This window comes from Ceratotherium simum, chromosome 18 (genome assembly GCF_057802395.1).
Source record: "Ceratotherium simum simum isolate JZ-2026a chromosome 18, ASM5780239v1, whole genome shotgun sequence".
NCBI lineage: Eukaryota > Metazoa > Chordata > Mammalia > Perissodactyla > Rhinocerotidae > Ceratotherium > Ceratotherium simum.
The window spans coordinates 58,448,873-58,457,718 of record NC_141917.1 but is presented as its reverse complement, the minus strand read 5'-3'; the positions used below and the strand labels follow the sequence as shown (position 1 = coordinate 58,457,718).

Here is an 8,846-nt window from a genome sequence, read left to right as displayed (position 1 = left end):
TGAACTTGATCTTCGAGGCTGAGTACTCATTTATTATCATCTCTGACTCCCACCTCCACACCCCCTTGAGCTTCGTCTTTTCCAACTTCTCCTTTGTTGACATCTTTTTATCTCCATCATGTCCCCAAAATGCCAGAGAACATCCAGAAGGGTACAAAGCAATCACACTTGCAGACTGCCTCACCTGGATACCTTTTGCCGTGGTTCTAGCTGGAAAGAACAATTGTCTCCTTGACGATGATTTATTTGTAGCCATCCGTCTTGCCTGCCTTTATGACTTTATGATCTTACAGCTCTAGACCCAGCTAGTTTTGTATCTTGGTTCATTACTCGTGCGTGCTCCCTGCTTCATCACCTGATGTTGGTCTAAGGTAACATTACAGACACACGAAGACCTTTCCCATTTCTTCAGCGACCTTGCCAAGTCCTCATGGGTACCAATACCTTCAGTGTTTACTCAGCTCTCTTGAGTCTGCGAGTTCTGTGAGCATCCTTAGAGAATATGGGTTTGAGAAGAGAATTACCCTAAAAGAGGCAGAATAAGAAAGCTGCACTATTTCCTGGCAGTCGTTCCAACATCACAGCTTAATTATTTCATTCAGGAGAGATTCTCTGAAGATCAGAAAGGTTATTTTGTCTGTGTGCATGTGTGTCCATGACAAAGAAAAAAAAGATTCTCATGTCCCCTTCTCCCACAAGAGGACAAATAAAGACTATTGAATTATCTGACACAATCCTTTGGATTTGGAATTTCTGGAAAGTTCAATTATCCGCCACACTGCTTCCCATCTTCCTGGAATTAAGATTTTGGAAACACTTTCCATTCTCCTCTAGAGATAATTCCAGTCTCAAGGGCTCTAGCTCCCATGGCTGTTAATTTTCTCCCTGAGGAAAAAACGGGAGCTAAAAAGGGGCTTTCTGATGCAACACTGTCCCCCAGAGCCTCGATCATCAGACAATTTTGTCAGTCACGCCATCAGCCAAGGCAAGATTCATTAACCAATGGTGCTGGATTCCAGGGAGGTTTTACCAAGAAGGTGCCCCAGGATAAGGAGAACTGAAGTGTATGTAGGGGCTGAGAAGAGATCTCTTGGATCCTGGAAGGTAGGGGTGAGAGTTTGGAACCCCACTGCTTATGGGGCTTTCTGGGGTCTAGGCGTGATTAGAGAGGAGATATTGGTGGCAAGAAAGAGCCCCCAGAGTTGGTGATTTTATATTCATTTTCATGGCCATGCCAAGTTTGAGTATATGCAGGCATTTGGAGGGAATATGCCTCTTAATCTTCCCCAGATCACAGGTGGGCATCTGACCATTTGTTTTATCTCAGGTGGTCAGAACTGCATGAGCCTGAGCATGCCAGACCCTCAGGGGAGGTCATCTATCTTAAAGTCCACGCTTTAACTTCCATAGAAGCTGCTGAGTTGGGAAGACCTGGAGCTCTCGGCCATTGCTGAGAGACTGGATTTAGGACCTGCTCCCTGGCACAGCCCAGAGATACCTTCAGCTCCCCTTCCAGGGACAGACTAAATATCAGACACCCTGAAGCGGTTTTCAGAGATCAAATCAGATTAGGTTGGAGAGCCAGAGCAGAAAGGGCCAACCCTCCATTCACCTGGCAGAATAGAGAGAACACATGCCTAGGAATCGGTCAGAATGGCTTCAACTCCCAGCTCTGCCAGTCAATCCTTCTGTCACCTTAGACACGTCATCAGATGAAATATTTCCCTCACAGATTTTACTCCTTCAGAAAATGCTCATGGAGTGCTTGCTATGCACATGGTGCTCTGTGGTTGGGAGTGAAGGGCGGAAAAGACAATAAAAGAGGAAGTATTCTGTGAATTGGGCTCCTAAGGACTCTGTTTGATTATCAAACTAGCAAAGGGAGGAAAAGGCGGAATTGCAGTGTAACTTGAATGCACCAGAGGCACTTTTGCCTCTGTGGGCCCCTTCCTCCATAAAATATATATATATTTATACTATATACATATAATAAAAATTATATTTTACAGCTTGTCGTTGGTATAAAGACACTTATACTCCAGGTTGCATAGAACCATCTTTTTTCTTTTGAATTTAAAAGAAATCAGAACATCCTCGTGGGGCCTGGGCCTCCTCTGTCTGATGGAGAAAGGGCTCATCCATGATCCCTCATAGGTGGGAAATGCTGTGAAGGTTTTATTGGCAACAGGAAGTCAGCCAATTCAATGTCTCTTCTCTCATCTCACATTTTCAGCAAAGGGCATCAGACCTGAAATGCAAGCAGCAATGAGGAATATATGAGAAGGATGAGTTTTAAAAGTCAACTCAAAAATTGGTTGTAGGGGCTCTTCATCCTAACGTATGAGGGAGGAGATTTAAGACAAGGAAATAACCCACCCAAAGCCAAGGCTTGTCTCTGTCCAGACCCACTCGCCTGACTGGGGAAGGTGGGTGTAGGGGAGGGAACAGTCTTTTTCCTAAAATGTCCAGATGGAAGAAAGTGTGCAAAGCCCAGGGCCAAGCATGACATAGGGATCCAATCCTATTGGAGAAGCTGCTTACAGGAAATTCCAAAAGCCAGTGGGGGGAATGTGCTGCTCTGTGGATGCATCAGTAGCAAAGGACCACCTGGCAATTCTATAAGGGAAGAGGAGGTCAGGGAAACACAGTGTTGAGTGTGTGAGGGAAGGAAGGGGGCATTTTATGGCTAAGACATCGGGTGATACTATATAGTCTTCAGAGGCAGAGGATCCAAAGTACCAGGGCCAGTGGTATTGAATCCATGTCATGTTCCAGACCAATCGACACTTCTTGGAGGTAAATAAGAGTCAACCTGCATGTTATCTTCTCAAGGTGGAGACTAGGGGGCTGTTGACCAATCAGCTGAAAGGACCACCATGCCAGAGCCAGGTGAGTGACCAGAGGAGTGCCAGGGCAAGGACATCCTAGTGGACCCTGGACCCATGGCTGATGAGGTGATTTCTGCCCCAGGCCAGGCAAGTCATCAAACAGAGAAGATAAACATACCGTGACTGGGGCAGAAGCGCCAAAGGTTTACTTAGGGAAGCAAGACCCGAACAATCCATCACTTCCTGTTGGAAAGTAAGATGTGAAGAAAAAAGCAGCAATTCTGGAGTTACACCAGATGTTGTTTAAAAATTCATTCTATCACTTGTTCGCTGGGTGATCTTGGGTTGGTGTATTAGTTTCCGGTGGCTGCTGTAACAAAGTACCACAAACTGGATGGTCTAAAACAACAGAAATTTATTTTCTCACCATTCTGGAGGCCAGAAATATGAAATCAAGGTGTTGGCAGGATGGAGTCCTTCTGGAGGCTCTGAGGGGGAATGTGTCCCAGGCTTTGCTCCTACATTCTGGTGGCTCTGGCAATCCTTGTCTTCCTTGGTTTGTAGCTGGGTCACTTCAATCTCTGCCTCCATCTTCACGTGGCATCCTCTCTGGGTCTCTGGGTGTCCTCTCCTCTTCTTATAAGGACACTAGTCACTGGATTTAGGGCACACCCTGTATCCAGGATTAGTTCATCTCCAGATCCTTAACTAAGAATATCTGCAAAGACCCTCTTTCCAAATAAGGTCACACTCTGAGGTTCCAGTGGACATGAAATTGGGGGCAGCAGTATTCAACCCACTACAGTCAGCTACTGCACTTCTTTGAATCTCAGTTCCTTCTCCCATACAAGGCAGATAATAACAACACCTACGGGTAAAGATCAAGTGAAAAAAGAAATGCCTGTAAAATACTTCAAACTATCCAGCCCAAAATGTCCATAGTGCCAAGGTTGAGAAACCCTTCACCTGAAACCCATCAGTCTGTCTCTGACCCTAGCATGCTGTCCCGTACATAGTGAATGCTTAATAGGAATCAGCTCCCTTTTCTTCCCTTTATGGGGGGTGAAATATGGGTGAAAAGAAAAAATCCAAACACGCCATCCACTTGAAAATCCTTTGACAAGGTCCAGCAGAAATGGTTGGCTATGACTTGGCCCCAAAGGATAATGATTAAAGAGCAAACCCTTCTCTATACAGAGAGGTGGAAACAATGCAATTCTCCAGGGATTTAAGTTGACACCAGTTTTTTATGTTTTGTTTTGTTTTGTTTTGTTTGTGAGAAAGACTAGCCCTGAGCTAACATCCAATGCCAATCTTCCTCTTTTTTTGCTGAGGAAGGTTAGCCCTGGGCTAACATCCATGCCCATCTTCCTCTACTTTGTATGGGACGCCGCCACAGCATGGCTTGACAAGCGGTGCATCGGTGCGCGCCTGGGATCTGAATCTGCAAACCCCGGGCTGCCGCAGCGGAGCGCACGCACTTAACCGCTTTGCCACTGGGCCGGCCCCTTGACACTAGTTTTTATTAATATTTCTTTTAAAACTATTTCTGGAAGTTCAACTTCACAGATTAATCTCCAGGCGTGCGTGGGACATGAAGTTCATCTCTGCTGAGAAACTAAGTCAATGGACTCAAGAGACTTCCCGGAGGCTCCATTCAAGTCAGAGACAGGCTGATGGATTTCAGTTGAAGGGTTTTTCAATCTTGGAACCACTGAAATTTGGGACCAGATAATTCTTTGTGGGGAGGTCATCCTGTGCATTGTGGGGTGTTTAGCAGCATCCCTGGCTTCTACCAACTGGATGCCAGGAACACCCCCAGTTGTGACAACCAAAAATGTCTCTAGACATTGCCCATGTATCCTGGGCAGGGCGAGGGCAAACCTCTAGTTGAGAGCCACTGAGTTAGAGTAAAAATGGGGTAATTGTCATTTCAGAAGAGCATGAGTGAGAATGAACTTGAATTGATCAATTTTTGCCATGAACTGGACAAGAGTTATAATGTCGAATAACATCAACAAAAAGAGCCAATGTGTGTGGAACGCTCTTACTATGTGCAGACACCGAGCTGAGCACCAAGCATCATAGGAGGGCATTTTAGAAGTCATCTAGCCCATCTTTTTTCCTCTACAATAGGAATAATAGTTGTGAACTTATATCAAGAAATTACCATATGGTTGTCACTGTGCTAAGCTCTTTAATGCATTATCTCATTTAATGCTCATAGCTACTCCCATGAGGAAGGTGTTATTTATCCTCACAGACAGATGGAGAAACTGAGTCCCAGGAGATTAAATAACATACCTGAAGTCACAAAGCTAGGATGTGACTGAGTTGGCATTCAAATATCCCTCTAAGCCCAGAGTGTATTCTCTTAACTATATGCCAAACAATCCACACACACCGTATTCCTTCCCCTTGGAATGAACTTCTTTCTCTATCTGCCTAGAAAATGATCCCGGGCTGGCCCGGTGGTGCAAGCAGTTAAGTGCATGCGCTCCGCTGCAGCGGCCCGGGGTTCACCGGTTCAGATCCCGGGCACGTACCGATGCACCGCTTGTCAAGCTATGCTGTGGCAGATCCCATATAAAGTGGAGGAAGATGGGCATGGATATTAGCCCACGGCCAGTCTTCCTCAGCAAAAAGAGGAGGCTTGGCAGATGTTAGCTCAGGGCTGATCTTCCTCCCCCCCCCCCAAAAAAAGGAAAGAAAATGATCCTAACTGACTTTCAATACTCAGTTCAAAGGTCTCTCTTTCTTCAAAGCATTTTTTGACCACCCACCAGGCAGAGTTGGACCTCATGGGAACCCCCAGCACAATATATATGTCTTTGTTGCATCCCTTTTCATACTGTTGTAAAGTGACTTGCTTATGTACTTGTACCCCTATCAAACTCCTAAGTCCTTTGAGGGCAGTGCTAAGATGTCTTTGTATTTCCAGCCCACACATCATTGACTGAATATGACAGACACTACGTCATGAAGCTCTCCATTCCATTTGGGGGCAGATTTCTTTCTTAAAGAATTCCTCATTAGACAAGAACAATAATTAGCCTGCCTGATTTCCACCCACAGGTAAATGAGATAGTTTGGTCTTCTCTTTCCTTCTTATAACAGTTTGATTTTGAGAGCAGCTCTCATCTGTCCACAGAGGCCTCCCTCCACCACATTATCCAAAGATGTTTTCTCTAGTAAGTTCCTATAAGATCGCTCTGCTTATTTTTTTATATTTATTTCTATTAAAATGTACATGGTTTACTTATTTCCTTGTTTCTTATATATCTCTCATGAGGGCAGGGAACTTGTCCATCTTTTTCACCCCTGTGTTGCTTACGCCTCCTTCAGTGACTGGCACTTAGGAGAAACTCAATTTTCATTGAAGGAATGAATAAATGAATAGTTGTGGACAGGATAATGAAGGACCTTGATGTGATGGGAAATCAGGATGGGCAGTAATTTAAGGAGGTGGTCAATGCTAGCTTTCATGTGGCATTGACATGGGCAATGCTAGAAACAGAGATGGAGAGAAGGTGACATTTGGTAGTTAGGCAAGAGGAAATCTCTCGACCAATTTTCATGATGAGAAGGAATCAAGTCAGAGAAGCTGAAAGATATCCAAAGGAAGTGTCATCAATGATTCAGGCACCAGAGGGTCTTGAGTACACACCCACCCAACACTGACTCTTCCTGGTCTTAAGTAGCCCACTTCCTTTGCACATCTGATAAAGCAGACCTCTAACGGATCTTTCCAAGGTCAAACCCTCCTGGTCTTAAAAGGCTGGCTTCTCTATACTTCTCTATACACTTCTCTGTACTTCCCCATTGATGACAGTGACACATGCCACTTCGGCCCAGAAATTCTCAGCGTTGGAGGTGATATGTGTGAACAGTATTCCAGGACAATTTGAGTTTGCCTGGAAGGTCATGTTAAAGGTAAGAAGGTCAAGTATAAGTATTTTTAGTTAGGTGGGGGCAGTCCCTCCTGATCCTTCAGACATCTTTCTTGCCCACTGCATTCATTAAGCTGATTTTTATTGAGTACTTAGCACACACAAAGCATACGTTCTCCACTCCCACCCCATGAAATCAAACCTCAAAAAGATGGCTGATATTCTGGAGAATTTGTTCCTCACCACCCCAGACCATTTGTTTCCAACCTCGTTTGTAACTTTATGGTATAGATGTCTTGGGTCCACATCCTAAATGTCATCTCACCTCCAACTCTTACCAGACATTTTCCCTCCCCATCTCTCATTCCAGAATTTGGAAACAAGATTTTCCTCACGGTTTTGGGACTTAGTTTTTGACCCAGCCTCACCACTCCCTATCGTCTTTGTCAAGGTCTCCCTACTGCATATTCTAGTCTCTTCAGAATCCCTCCTCTGCTTTGGCCTCAGGGCCTCTGGGATTCCACTGGGGCTGACTTGCACTCTCTAGCTTGGGGACAGGTGGTTTAACTGCAAGTGTTAGTGGATGTTGTTTGCCTGGAGGGCGAAAACATGGCTTTTACTCAGAAATGGAAAAATAAGCGTCATTTTGTTTTTCCTCATCTTCTGACCAGAGCAGACGTGATGAATCAATCCTGGTATTTTTTCCTACTGAACCTGAATGCGCTCATCATCCTGCTCAAGAGACTCCAGGCAACCATTATCTAACAATTGCAGTTGCCTTATAAGGTGAACTTAACCTCCGCTGAGATTCTTTGCCAAATACCCTGCTCTTCCAGCAGATAATGACACCTCCTGGAGGACGGGGGAATCAAATCAGCCCATGACATCAGACTTCACTCTCATGGGGCTCTTGAGCCACTCAGGGCCACATCTGGTCCTGTTCTTCCTTGTGGCCACCATATTTGCCGTGGGCCTTCTGGGCAATGCCATCCTGCTCTTTCTGATCTGCACAGACTCCAGGCTTCAGAAGCCCGTGTACTTCCTGCTCAGCCAACTCTCCCTGTTGGATGTTGGCTTTCCACTGGTCACCATCCCCAAGATGGCAGCCAACTTCCTACAGGGAGAAAGTTCTGTCTCCTTTGGAGGTCGTGGAGCTCAGATGTTCTTCCTGATGCTGATGGGTGTGTCTGAGGATGTCCTGCTATCCCTAATGTCATACGACCGCTATGTTGCATGTGCCGCCCCCTGCATTACCCCGCGCTGATGAGATGTCAGGTCCGCCTGCTCATGCTGGGCACCTCCTGGTTGGCAGGTGTGTTTGTGGCCTCCATCCAGACCTCCATCCTCCTGCACTTACCCTGCTGTGCCTCACCCACTGTGGACCATATCTTCTGTGAGCTGCCTGCCCTGTTGAAGCTGTATTGTGCTGACACCTCTGCTTGTGAGTTGGCACTGTCCCTCTTGGGGATGCTGATCTTGCTGCTGCCCCTGTCACTCATCGCCACCTCCTACAGCCACGTGTTGGCCGCTGTTCTCTGCATGCACTCAGCTGAGGCCCGACACAAGGCCTTCACCACCTGCTGCTCACACACCACTGTGGTGGGGCTTTTTTACGGGGCAGCTGTGTTCATGTACATGGTGCCAGCCATCTACCACAGCCCACAGCAGGACAACGTGGGCTCTCTCTTCTACAGTCTTGTCACCCCCACACTCAACTCCCTCCTCTATAGCCCAAGGAACCGAGAAGTTCGAGTGGCTTTGGTCAAGGTCCTTGGCAGAGCTAGCTTCAGATCAAAGAGATGACCTCATGGGGGATGCTGGGTTTTCCAGGGACCCTCCCTTACAGCTGAAACCTATCTTTCATTTGCAGTCCATGTGGTGCAAGATGTACTATGACCAGCTCCATTCCTCCTCCCAGACTCACTTTTTATCTTGTGGATTTACAGAAAACAAACATAGTGATCCCAATCACTTAAACAAAGCAAGAGTTTTTTTATTCAGTCTTAAACAGAGGAAATTTGTACTACAAGAATGCCAACCTAACAGCAGAGATGAATCCCAGTTTGTGGATATTTTGGCTACCTATAGTGTCTTGCCTTACACCTCATTTTTATATCTTTCTGCACAG

The 8,846-nt window shown here is 45.9% G+C and overlaps 1 pseudogene; it reads left to right on the top strand.

The window, feature by feature from the left end:
* The first annotated feature begins 7,586 nt into the window (after positions 1–7,586).
* On the top strand, positions 7,587–8,521 carry LOC101405316 (olfactory receptor 2Z1-like; annotated as a pseudogene).
* The last annotated feature ends 325 nt before the right edge of the window (positions 8,522–8,846 follow it).